We start from the raw sequence: 13,272 nt of genomic DNA, 5'->3' as shown, positions 1-13,272 counted from the left end.
AAAAGTCAAATTGGAAAATTCTCCCTCGCAAAATAACAAAAACATTTCAATGTAACCATTAGTGGAAAATCTACTTAGTTATCTGATAAATTTTCTGTTAAATCAAGTTATGGAAACTGGATTGCTAAGCCCTCATCTATATTTTGCACATCTGCTTTTCACGTTAAGATTAATTTTTTGAAAAATTGCGATTCTCAAAATAAAACGAGTATTTATTTAAAATTTGGAGATATTACATTTTATGATCTCGCAATTTTGAAAATATCTGGCTTCCACAATGACAAAAATATCTCTAAGAGGTGCGGTGACATATCTGGAATAGGTGCCCTTAATAAATAAGAAATAAAAGTGTTAATTAGATTTACTTATCAAGTCTGAATTGAAAACCCTGCACTAAGTGTGAGTTCCTTTTAGAGGGAGTTTTTCATTTTTATGTACGGAGATTTTTTGGTTGCCTAATTATCACCCCTTCAATTTCTACATAATATTCCCTTTACGATATAACTTTCGAAACTTCATCGGAAAAAAATTCCTTAGTCCTCACCTGTCGCTTCATTTTTCTTATATTATCGGTCTCCATAATGCTGTTAAAGTATATAAACCATCGCCTGGTGTTAGAGATCACAGACTTAACTAAGAATCAACACTTAATACTTTAATAACAAATGAAAATACAAAAAGAAAAAATGAACAAATTATTTGTTTTATTCGCTATTTTCGCGACTTTCGCTGTTGCTACTATGGCGGTACCCCTTGACGTAGTTGATGAAGAAGTTCAAGTTGAGGATGGTAAGTTTTTGTGCAAATCTAATGGGTAACTTATTAATGGAAAAACTTATTTTTTATATTTAGAACATATAATTGTTAAAAGAGCCACATGCGTCATTTTGAATGTGCTAGTAGGCGGAATTAAAGTGAACGAATCCGAATGCGCAGACCACTGTTTGACCCTTGACAAGAAGGGCGGATATTGCAATGAACACAGAGAATGTGTTTGTCGCGACTAGAAATTTTTGACCATTGTTTCTTCAGGAAAGTTTCCCTCCTAGCCTTATTTCCTTTCATGGACTCTCCACTAATTTCACGTTCCTTTGTATTTTATCCACTAATCGAATCGTTCTTTTTTTCTTCAATAAAGCACGTTTTCGTTTAATTTTTCTTTTGTATTGCGAATAGACCGCTGCGCCTCCAAATTGAACCCTAATGGAAGAAGATATTAGAAAGAAGGAGAGGGAGATTAAAGAAACAGGAAATGGCTTCCTTTTGCTTAATTTCGGCTTACTTGAGAGTAAAAGTGCTGTTACAAGAGTAATTAACTGGAGGCGAAAATTATTACGCCCTAGGGTGAGATAAAATGAGAGTCCATGTTAGATAGACCGCTTTAGGGGGTAAATTCTCGAAGTCATGAAATGTTGACGTCAAAATGACGTTGCAACAATGCATAGCATACGTCATTTTAAAGTCGAACTTCCATATCGATTCAGAAATTTGTTACCGTTATAGTATAGATTTTGTTGGTCTTACATACACGTGCAACAATCTCTTCTCTTTCTCTCTCTCGGTAAATAATAGGAATTGTGTGTGGTCTCCGGAGTGTAAATAACTGTAATGAAGCCCTGCATGGACCGAGGGTTCTAAAATAAACAGATCATTATTGTGCGTTTATATTTCTCCAGCCATATTTCACGTTTAAAGCGTCTTTCAGTAGATTGCACGTTTGTTTCTCTAGGACTAAGCATAGTTCCAAACCAGGACAAAGACATTTTGAGTATTTGTGAAGTTCTTTTTGTCTCAGTTACGAGATAATTGCCAGAATTTGTGATTTTTTTTGATAAATTTGAAAAATTCAAAAGTTTTCGACAAAATGGTGATGGTATTTTTTCATTAAAAATTTTGGAAATTTCTTTGAAACGGAAAATTTCCGGGCATTCGACGAGAGAACGTCGATAAAACATAAAATATAGGACTGTATATTAAAAAATCCGGCCTTAAATCTATATCTTTTATATATGTAAGAATATACAGGGTAATTGAAAATGTGAACTAAAATAAAATAATGGTATAGTAAGTATCAAAAATTGGGAATTTATTATCATATCTGCAGTTAATTTGTTTTACTAAAACTCTCACAAAAATCCGTGTCTGTAATAGAGAATCAACTTTCAAATTTTCACCTAAATTTTAATCTCTGTTAACTTTAAAAAAAAATTTTTTTGCTTCAAAAGTAACATTGAATGGGACAAAAAAATCTCGGTAAAAAACGCAAAAGTGCAACTCAATTGAATAATATGTAAACAATGAAGAAACTTGTTTGTTGATAGAAAATTGGTTTGTTTTTGATTTTGTGCTCACAAACAAATTTTTGGTAAAGAAAGATAAATAAAAATAAAATACCAGTAAAAAATCGAAAACAAATCAATTTCCTCTCAACAAACAAGTTTCTTCATTGTTTACGTACTATTTAATTGAGTTGCTTTTTCACATTTTTTACCAAATGTTCACCTATTTTTCTCAAAAACTAAGAAATAAATTTTGAATCTCAATACCCCATTTAATATAATTTTATACTGGTTTTAATTTGAGATATTACTTGACCAATGTTTAAAATTTTTAAAAATCAGTTATTTTACGCTGTTAGTGACGTAAAGCAATATTCAAAAAAATTAACAAACGTCAAGAGGTAGTATTTTTTGCCCTATGTAACGCAGCTTTTGAATTAAAAAAACTTGTAAAAAGGTAACGATGGCCGAGAGGAAAAGGGGGGGTTTAAGAGAGGTACAACTTCGAGCCGCACGGTATGTCTGATATAATAAAATAATAACATGCATCACGCTAGACTGACCTCTCTAGAATTAGGTTTTGCTATTCTTATCATCGTTTCTCCGATGACTCAAAAGAACTTCAAGGTTGAAAGCACATTTTTCGGGTTCATTCACTCGTGAAAAGGATTTAATGGAAACTTAACGCCTGTTAATGGAAATACTTTTTCGCTTTTGCTATTGCTAGGAACGGAGAGATTTGTTGCAACTGACGGCGTTTCGTGAAAAAACTTTTTGCACTAACTGATTTGCAAATGTTGATATTTTTAGTATTTAAAAAAGTGAAATCTCCTCTTTTGGAAATTTTAAGGTGAAAACGATTGAATGTAAAACGAATATTTTGAGAGTTTTGTCACTGATTCTTGCATATATTAAAACAGTCAAATTCGCCTAAAATTCCGAGATTTTTAAGATCGTTGAAAGGAAGTTAGGTCAGTGAGTTTCTAAAGTCTGGAACTCTTCAGATTTGTTAACAGTTTTTGAAATTTTTATAAATTCACTAGGAAAACTCACAACGGTGCCAACATTGGTTTAATTCAGCAGAAGACTACAGGTTCTAATACAAAATTTGAGTTTAGAAAAATTCTTAACTGCATTTAAAGAGAATAATAAACGTCATTTATGCCAGTGGAATTTCACCTAACTGAAAGAGAAATTATAGGAGAAGATGGGGGAAAATGTTCAACTGTTGAATTCCAGTGAAGTTACCAAATGTTTACATTCTCGATTGATTGCAAAGAACATTTTGTGGAATTTAAAGATGATTAACTATCGAATTAGCATGTGCCTTTTTGCAGATATCGACTTTCAAAATATGAAATTTTCTTTTTGAAACATCAGAAAAATTTTGAGTACTGTGAGGCGCTGAAAATCACAATCTTAAACCAAAATAAAAAATTAAGGAGAAAATCCGTTAATAAAACTATGAATGTCGCTGACGTTTTGATTTTGACTATTTACTGCATCATTAGGAGATGAGTTGTGATTGGTTCGATGAGCTTTGACAGTCACACAAACATCACTATTATCGCGATTAATTCCATTTTACTCCATGTCTGCTGATCGTAAGTTTGAATAATAAATAAAATGAAGACTATAAAAGGTGAGTTTATTTGAACACAACAAAGACAAAAGTGTTAAAAAATATAAAATAGTTACAAAAAGGAACTTATAAATACTTAAATAGACATAAACAATTGGGGATCATTAAAAAAACTTGAACTAGGCGTTGAAACATTAGAGGTATGTCTTGGATAAATTCATCTGTTCTGTTTGTCAGACAGATGTTTGATGGCATATCGCAAATGGTTTCATCAACATCCTACGTTTACGGCTCACTACCTACTGCCAAGTTTTTCTGACGATCACTCGTAAGTATATACAGGGATATACAGGGTACTGGAAAAGAAGAGAATTCTAGTTGAACGCGTAGAAATTCAAATTCGTCAAAGTAGCTGATACAATTTACAAAACTGATCACAAATCGAAGCATTGAAATTTTGAATGATTTTCGAATATAAAATTTACATGAAATTTAGTCATCCCAAACCCATTCTCCCTGCGGCTTATATCAAGTTCCTCTCTCCGCGCGACATATCCTCAGTGTCGTTATGCCTAAGGTGTACTTCAAGTCCTCCCTAGACAGCCCTTCATCACGAAAATTCACACTTAAAACCACTGAAAGCACTGTTTGGTGTTCACTTTCCGCGATAAAACAAACTTCACTTAAGTTATGCGAGGCGGCGCTACTTCCACGAAAACTCGGATGTTTCGACTGGCTGATAAAGCCGCCTTCAGACTTTTAATAATCCGTCTAGAGTTTACCAAACTGTTCGTCCTTCAACTCGAAACGTGAGCCCCCTGCTTCACGTTGTGCCCCTCTGTTTCGGTTTGCCCCTCCCTCGCCGCCAGTGGGTCCCATTTCAAAGCTCTTAGTAAACACGGAGGTAAAGGAACCATAGGCGTAGGCCCAGTTTTTTAAGTCTAAAAAGGAAACAAATCAAAGAAAGTGGAAGGAAATGTAGTGGTGCAATCTAGCTAGCGGTAGGCACACAGAAAATCTTCGTAACCCTACTTCAGATAAGAAAAAAAGCAAATGGCTTCCGACTGCCATTTTGAACGTCGCACTCGTCTCAGTAGGAACTGATAGTCTTTTCGGTGCCTTCTGATTTTTCCAGAAGAAACCGGCAACGCTGCATTGAAATGATCGAAACATGCAAGTTCACGTCGCTTTCGTCGCACTCTCGTCACTGGGTCAATGATCCCATCTTTGTCAGCTGATCGATGACGATCGGCTGTGTGGCCCCTTTACTTCATTACTTTTTCATTCGTCCCTTCGCTTTGTTCTCTCTTCTGCCTCAATCGTTTATGTCGCATCAAACTTTCACACACATCAATTTTTCGTCCCGTGGCAACCCTGCAACAGTCTTTTGTCTGACCGCCATTTTTTGTCGCCAGAATTGTGTCACTTTGACATCTGGTGGTGCTGCCATAAACTCCATTTATAGCTATTTATGTATGCGTATTTGTAATGGATTTTATGGCAGATTAGCTAAGGTACACATTCACACATGCCGAATAACGTAAACAAGGGATAATCTGAAAGCAAACTTTGGGCTTGTAAAAATCGCACTTGTCTAAACAAGTCTGGATTAAAAAAGGGTTTTGTTTACCGAAGGCCCTGTTTCGAAATTATATGGATTTGGGGTTTGTTTTTCCATTAGCGATTCAGTCTAACATTCCTGAGACGTGATCTACAACTCACAGGGACAAGTTTAGATCATATCAGCCACAACTCGAGTACTAATATTCACGAGCTAAATTTGTTTCTACTTTTTTCTACACACCCGAAGAACGAGTTTAAATAATCGCAACTTTAACTCATATCATCCAATCGTAGTTAATGGGCTCAATTACTTGCGGGTTAAACTCGTTTCTACCTTATTGTGAACTCGCAAAAAATCACGCACCTCGCATTAGATCTGTTTCTGCGGCTTTTTAAACTCGTTGAATAAGCGGAAGGTTAAAGTCTTCTAAGCTCAACTCTATCGATCAGAATTCACTTTTTATTACTAAATAGATGCTCAGATAATATGCAATATTCTCATTTCACACAGAACGAATTTCAGAAATCTCAGTTCAACTCATTTAATCGCATTTCAAGGTTTCAATCACTCATGAACTAAATTTGTGTTTTTATTGTTTTGTCTTTTATTTTTTTTTGGGAATTACGCCTCATAGCTCAGGACGGGTTGTTGGAGTGTTGGGCGGTAGAATCTGGTACGAAAATCTGAAAAAAAGATATTTGTTGTGTGAGGCACTGTTCTCGAAAAGTAAAAGAAATTATGAACAATCCGGTTTAAACGTACAGAACGTATTTACTCATACAATAAAGTTAAATCGTTCCGTCCTCGACTCAGTTCGACAATTATCATTTTAGGTTACTTATTACTCACGAGTGAAATTCCTTTATAATTTGCTCTACATTCACAAAAATAGAGAGGGGGCGGGGGGAAAGGGGGGAGAGAGAAACAGTGTAGCGCCATCACAACTCATATCTGCTCACTCACAACTCGCACCTTCCAAATTTAACTCGCCACTCGACGAATTTAAGCTAAATTTTGTTTTCTTCATTTTCTACCTCCCATGATACGTATATATTCATAGACCTTCGATTATTCCTATTTGTGAATTCTTCAGAACTCGCTGCGAATGAGTCTCACCCAGTTCTAACTCCATTTTAAACAGACAGGTGAGTCTCTGCAACCATTTCTCGCAATTTTAAACTCAATTCTGAGATTGAAGAGCCGATTCGTTTTTGAGTTAAATTTGTCTTAGAACAGAGTGTGATTGGATTTTCAAAATTTTAAAAAAATCTTGTTATGAAAAGCTTTGCAGAGAACGAACTTCAACTCTTCTACACTCAGTTCTAATGACCTTAACTCAATTCTGACTCAACTAACTCAATTATTTCAATCTGCTTCTGCAGTGTTATCAATTGGTATAGAGTGAGTTAATTACCATTAACTTTATTGTCTGGAAATGTATGGATTAAGATTTTTTTTACACAATTTGGAGTTAAAAGCTTCTCTCTGTCTCTCGGTGTGTTCTCAGAGCCATATCGCCCTTCCATGACTTTATCTGGTCTCCTTCCAGATCTTTAACAATATAAAACCCTTATGAGGAAAAATCCTGGAAAGAAACTAGTCTGATCTCTTTCCATTTCCTTGAAAATCAGATGCGAAGCCGCGTTATGCATGGTATCCTAGACAACCGGGCGCAATCCGGGAATAGGGCTGCAAGTCACAGGGTTTCACGTGATTAGTTTTGGGGAGCAGGGATTATCCCTGTAATGCTCCAATTAAGAGTAAGTGGTCGCAGTTCACTCAAAGAGACAGATCTATATTTGGCGAAATCGTAGACTTTAATTCTTCAGAAAAACTCGTAAGATGTCCTATAATTATTGTCCCATCTGGGAGATAAATTGAAGCGCCACCCATGGCATCTCACAGTTAACTAAAGCCGACACTACGAAGACCCACTTGCCTGTCGGGGGGTAACATCTGCAAGCTCACGACCCATGGGATTCGCCCTTTTGTCCTTCCGAGGCCTGAAACCCTCATCAATTCGGCGCTGCTGGATTAGGCTTTAACAGAGGCGGAGAGTTTCAAAATTTTTATTTTGCATTTTTATAACGTACTTTATTCATTGCACCTACTTGTGTGTAAACACTAAGCACAGTGGCGTGGGAAAATCTATTTCGGACTAATAGTTTCGCGCAATTAATCATGTTGGAATTTTAGTACAACCTTTAAAATTCATTTACCTAACGCGCCTCTGACTCATACACATTTTTAGGAAAAGATGGAGGAAAATATGTTATTTTATATGTTTACGAGGAAAGGGGTGCGGAAAGAACCGGATTGGAGTAATTATTTTTCAAAATTGATCTTGTCAAAAACTTCAGTATAACGTCCTGTTGTTTGTTTCTTCCCTTTTCCCCTTCATGCGAAACAACGTCCCTGATTGACATGAATTTTTAGTGAATAATAGAACGAGATATGGGGTTCCTAATGCTCACGGATACAGTGGCGTAGGAATATATATATTCGCATATGTATATGCAGCATCGTCAATGGAGAAAATAATGTTTTTGGATTTTAACCAGTCCTTAAGCATTTAATGGATTTAACAGAGTTAGAGACATTTATGACTGATATCCCCTGACAAACCAATATGCCCTATTGTTCGTAACATTTTTCATGAATCTACCTTTAGTAAATTGCATGACTCAGGATAATACCCGACAAGTGTGGCTACCTCTGATCTGAATCTCACTTGTATGTATGAGGGCAATAATTAAAACTTCTTCCCCGGGGAGTGATAATCTAAACCAACACATCATATTTAATAACATTAGTTCCACATTCCAAAGGGGTGGGTGGCAACTATAGACAAACAACAATAATGCTGAGACATGTCATGCTTGGCAGAGCCCCTCATCATTAAATATGGCGATCGGATCATGCTTAGTTCGTTACGGTGTGCGAGAAAGGACCATAATGGCTGGATGGCCTGCCCTAAGCAATTATACTTGGCAGGGGTCCGTTTTCATTAAAACCGTACAAAACGTATAGCTCTTATTCGTTATTTTTGCCTGCCTTGGAAGGGAAAATTACGATTCAGACTGTTGAGGTAGACAAAGTAGATTTCCATCGCCTTGGGGGTTAAACCTTTGTCTAGAACAGGTTTCCTTAAATCTAATATCTAATTGGTATTTTGATATTAAAGAATTCAGCCGCAGAGGGTGAACATCTCATGGGTAGAGGAGTAAGGCCTTAATAATGATACATTACATACCATACTTCCTCCCGCTCAGATGCGTTCAAATGCTACTTTCAGCATTGTGAGAAAACTATTAAATTTAAATCTCTAGCGAAACCATAACGCCTTTTGCGAAATCAAAATTTCTTAACAATTAATATTTCTGACCTTCAAACCGATTTCAAAACGAGTTCGGCCTTTACAAATTCGCCAAATATCTATATTATACCTCTTACTTTGAACTGGCTTTATTTGCATACCTTCAAGTCCTCATTGTGCGGCTCTGTGGGGACCCGATCCCTAAGGTCCAGTCTGGTCAATAAAATGCCGTTAGGTGCATTTTAGGCCGAGTGATTTGTAACCTTAGAAACGACATTTCGAAGGGAAAAAATTGTTTGTCCTATACAAGTCGGATGCGGCTCTGATTCTATGGTTATGGTCCTGTTAAGGGGCCATAAAACGCTTTATGGCCTCATAAAAAAACCTGGGTGGATGTTATGGTGGGGGAGGAAAGGTAGGTGTACAGAGGTTAGAGAATTTGTGGTCTGGCAATAGTGAAGAACGTAAATGAATAATTGGGTTGATAACACGCTATATTTGAGATGCGAAAACTCCACTTTTGGGTATGGGACTTTTTAGAATGGGATTCTATTATGGGACTTAGTGAATATTTTCTGTAGGTTGGCATTAATTTGTCTATGGAAACTCCTATCTCTCGTAGTTTCTGAGTAATATTTGGGTTAATGAGAGGATATCTTTAATGCCTTCTAAGGAGAGTTTTTGACGTGATTCTGTTTAAGCCTTGGAGGCTCGATTGTTTTCCTTTGAGCACCATGCGTACTATTCATTCTCATCTTTCAATCTTTATTACGCCTCGAGTAATTAGAGCCTGATTCAGATTCTACACCAAAACTGCACAAAGCTCAATGAATTCTCTCCAAGACCCACTAACGCTCTATTGCTTAAACTCCACCCTTGGAAGTACTTTGCCGAAATAAGGTTTCCGTAAGTAGGTTGTAACTGTACATCCCCTAGGCAATTTTTTATGCAACTTCCTAGCCTGAGAGCGGCAAGGGAATTCCACCCCATCGAAATCTCAATTGCAAGAGTGCGTATCGATCAGGGACGCAACGGGGCGCAGCCCCCGGGAGAAGGGACCCTGCTAATTTGGTTCGTCGGTGTACGTCACTGTAGGGGGTTGATAAAGGGGAGAAAGTAAAGCTAGAAACAAAGTGATGTTTGCATCAATAGGTTAGGTGGGGATATCGGTTTATGGCTAACTTTTTATTCCTGGAGAACTCATCCTTTAACCATTGAGAGACGCCATTTCAATTTGCGAAAATGAAAGGCCGAAGGGGCGACTTAAACAAAGGAGAATAATTTATGAGGCAGAAATGCCCCTCAAAGAGGTGTTTAGAAATGACACGTGGGCAATTAAATTGATTTTAGGGCAGGGATTTCACTTTTGGAGTTGATGACGGTAATTTGGAAGGATTTTTAATCATGAATTCGTAGCAATAAATTGACAGAGTTATGTTATATACATATGTCATTTGCGATATTGAAATTAATTGATATATTGGGAAATTATTGGAATCGACGAGAGCCATTGTCCGTTAGAAGAACAATCGTGTGATCCAAGTTTCGATGGTGAGAGTGACAGCTGACAGAAGGCAACTGTCAATTATGGATTGACTGAATTGACAATTTAAAAAATTGGATTTGACATTGTTTTAAAAGTCATCTATTAAATATAACATGCAATTGGAGAAACACTATGTGACTCGTGTTTCGTCAACGAAAGTGACAGTTAAGAGCTATAAATTACGTAACGTGAGTTGAAGATTATCCAAATAAATTTTAGTTTGGTTCTGCTTCTAACATCACGTATTGGGTGAAAAATCCGAAATTGGTAATAGTTGGCCCATTGTTCGAAACGATTGGAGGGTGTCCTTCCTTTGAAAGGAGAAAGAAAACTATGTGATTCGAGTCTTTTGCTTGTTCGTCTTCTTAGCTAGCGCCTGCGTTTACGAAGATGCATTTACAAACCTCTACAAACAAGAATGGCGATATCTCTGCCTTACTCTGAAAATTTAAACGCACAGATCAAAGTCCCCCAGAAGAGAATCGGCGACAGCACCTGTCACCGACACACGGCTGGTCTCCCCCCTCCCTCTCTCCTCCTTCTCCTCCTATTGCCGACGCTGCCCTCAGGCGGCGGTGAGACGAGGGAGCCACTCTCTGAGAATCGCCACTTGCCCTTCCATGTTCCAACCGCATTAATCAAGTTGTTGGGGTTTGCGTAATGCGCCTGCGGCTCGATTTGAGCGATGGCGCCGGCGCACGGCTGCTTATGGGGGAATGGCCGCAGCGTCGATTATTTGCATACGATTCAGTAGGGGATAACTTGTCTAATGTCGAATTAAAAAGCCTTTTCACGGCGTATGCGTGTATCTTGTAAATGTCAGCGAGGCCAATCGTAATGGTTTTAGTAGGCCGACATTTTTTCTATTGCCGGTGCGCAGATCCGAAACTGTTTCTCGTCTTTATCTATGTAGTTTTGTTTCGAATTTGCAATGGAGAATCACAAGAGTTTTCGTAGAGATTGATGTCTTTGAGGTCTCCATGAACTTGATGATGCCTGGTGGGCAAAATGCAAACATAAGAAAGGGAACAGCTATGACACTGTTTTTGATATAAAAATGACATTTCTGGTTGTAGCTTGTTACACGATTTTTCAATCTGTTTTTTGTAACGTCCACATGAATAATCAAATTTCTTAATATGAGATTGTATGAGGTATCAATTTTATGGAATCTACTATCTCACACGCTGTTTATCTGAACATTTTTGACACTTAGATAAGACATGCATGTTGTAATATGGTCAACGAATACAATGATCTAGAACCATGACATCAGCCATTTAGTACATCGTTTTCATCGTTTTGTTCGCCGTTTTGCAAATGATATCTTAGGGTCACTAATAAATAGCGACCCTCCGTCCAAAAATTGGAACAAGTTTTAATGGACTACTGGCGATTGAGATTTGCTACGCCTACTTCATCCATATCATTGGCTTGATGAGTCTCGCACTGTTGCCACATTTACTGTTTCTGAAGCTGGTAGGAAATTTCTCCTTTGATCCACTTTCAGTATATTGAGAATATTGTTTAAAACCTTGAAAGTCTGAAAAACGCTTAGTAATTTATATTAAATAAATTACTAACCCGTCTAAGGACATTTCATAATTTTAATACATATTTTTTATGAATTTTTAGAGTACTTTCAAGAGTTTAGAAAGTCTATTGCTAGAAATTCAGGTCTTGAATGCGTAGCAAAAGTCCACAGATGTATGTTGCTTCAAGTATTCATATTTAGATATATTTCTCCCTTGAATCCATTGACCGTTTATAATTTTTTTTTAATTTTCTGGTTATATACTTCAAATAGCCATTTTTTAAAAAGTTGACGAAGCAGTGGCGTGCAAGAATTGATTTTTTTTCAGTAATGTAAATTTTGTTACGAAGCTCTACAAGTGGTAAATGTTAAACACAATGACACTCTGGGAACTTATAGTACGGGGATTTACAGAAGCTTACCATTAATGCATCATTTTAGCTGCGAGATGCAAATGTGTTAACGTGACTAAATAAATGGCAAAAATGAAGAGAAAATATTCCTAAAGCCCCAATTTACCAAAATCTTAGTTGCCAATGGTAGCCGAATCCTTATAACTATGAAAAAACTTGAATGGATTTTTAAATTTAAACGAATTTTCCAAATTAAAAATTCAACATCGTGTTTATATTGCAAGGTTAAGCGCATTTGAGATAGAGAAAAGGCTTAAACATCGGTTTTAGAGAAATGTTTTTAGAAATATTTCATATACTATGTATATATCTACTTGAAAAGGTTATTGGTAAAGAGAGAAAAGAAGCAGTGGCGCGCCCAAGTCGAACATCGACGAAATTTCTTAATAAACTTCATAACGAGCACATGTAGATTAGTCACAACGAAACTATCAGAATTGAGTGACGAGAGGGGGTTACAGAAGCGTACCTTGCTTCATAAAATCAGTCCAACAATAATTATTTAAAAGAGTTATAAACTATAAAATTTGCTCACGCGCATGCTCTATTTTGAACCGTTTTTGCAATTGCATGCAGGCATTATTGAAATCATAGAATCATTAAATCTAGTAATAATATTATTTCAGACTTGTTACCGAGATTTTCACGTCTCTAAATAATAAAGTATATTTATCAAGTTGAGAATATTTCATCATAAGGATCCATAGTCTAACATTCCGTAAACCACGTCTATAGGCTGATAACTCAGCCATCCTCCATGTTATCTCTGAGTGTGCGCCATATAATATTTAAATTATGATAGCCTAAAAGCGGCCATTAGACAGTGTAGAAAAGCGCAGAAGCCCTCAAGCAAGACAAAGACAGACAGCAAGTCTGTTCTGGTTTCTCCATCGCATTAAAACCCAGCCGAATCCGGCCGACAAGACCCGAACAAACTTGTTTCCCATTCGCTTGAATATTATACAAGGGAAACCCTCGAAATTAATATGGACGACGTTCCCCTCACCCCCCAAACGGGACCAATCTAGCAAAATGGAG

General features: G+C 36.9%; 1 protein-coding gene across 1 annotated transcript in view; it reads right to left on the bottom strand.

Annotated features, from left to right (window-relative positions):
- Positions 1 to 13,272, bottom strand: part of D2hgdh (D-2-hydroxyglutaric acid dehydrogenase) — a 45,916-nt gene that overhangs the window by 28,766 nt on the left and 3,878 nt on the right. The window lies entirely within an intron of this gene.

The sequence above is a fragment of the Euwallacea fornicatus genome, chromosome 16 (assembly GCF_040115645.1).
Source record: "Euwallacea fornicatus isolate EFF26 chromosome 16, ASM4011564v1, whole genome shotgun sequence".
Classification (NCBI taxonomy): domain Eukaryota; kingdom Metazoa; phylum Arthropoda; class Insecta; order Coleoptera; family Curculionidae; genus Euwallacea; species Euwallacea fornicatus.
This window is presented reverse-complemented; position numbering and strand designations above follow the sequence as displayed.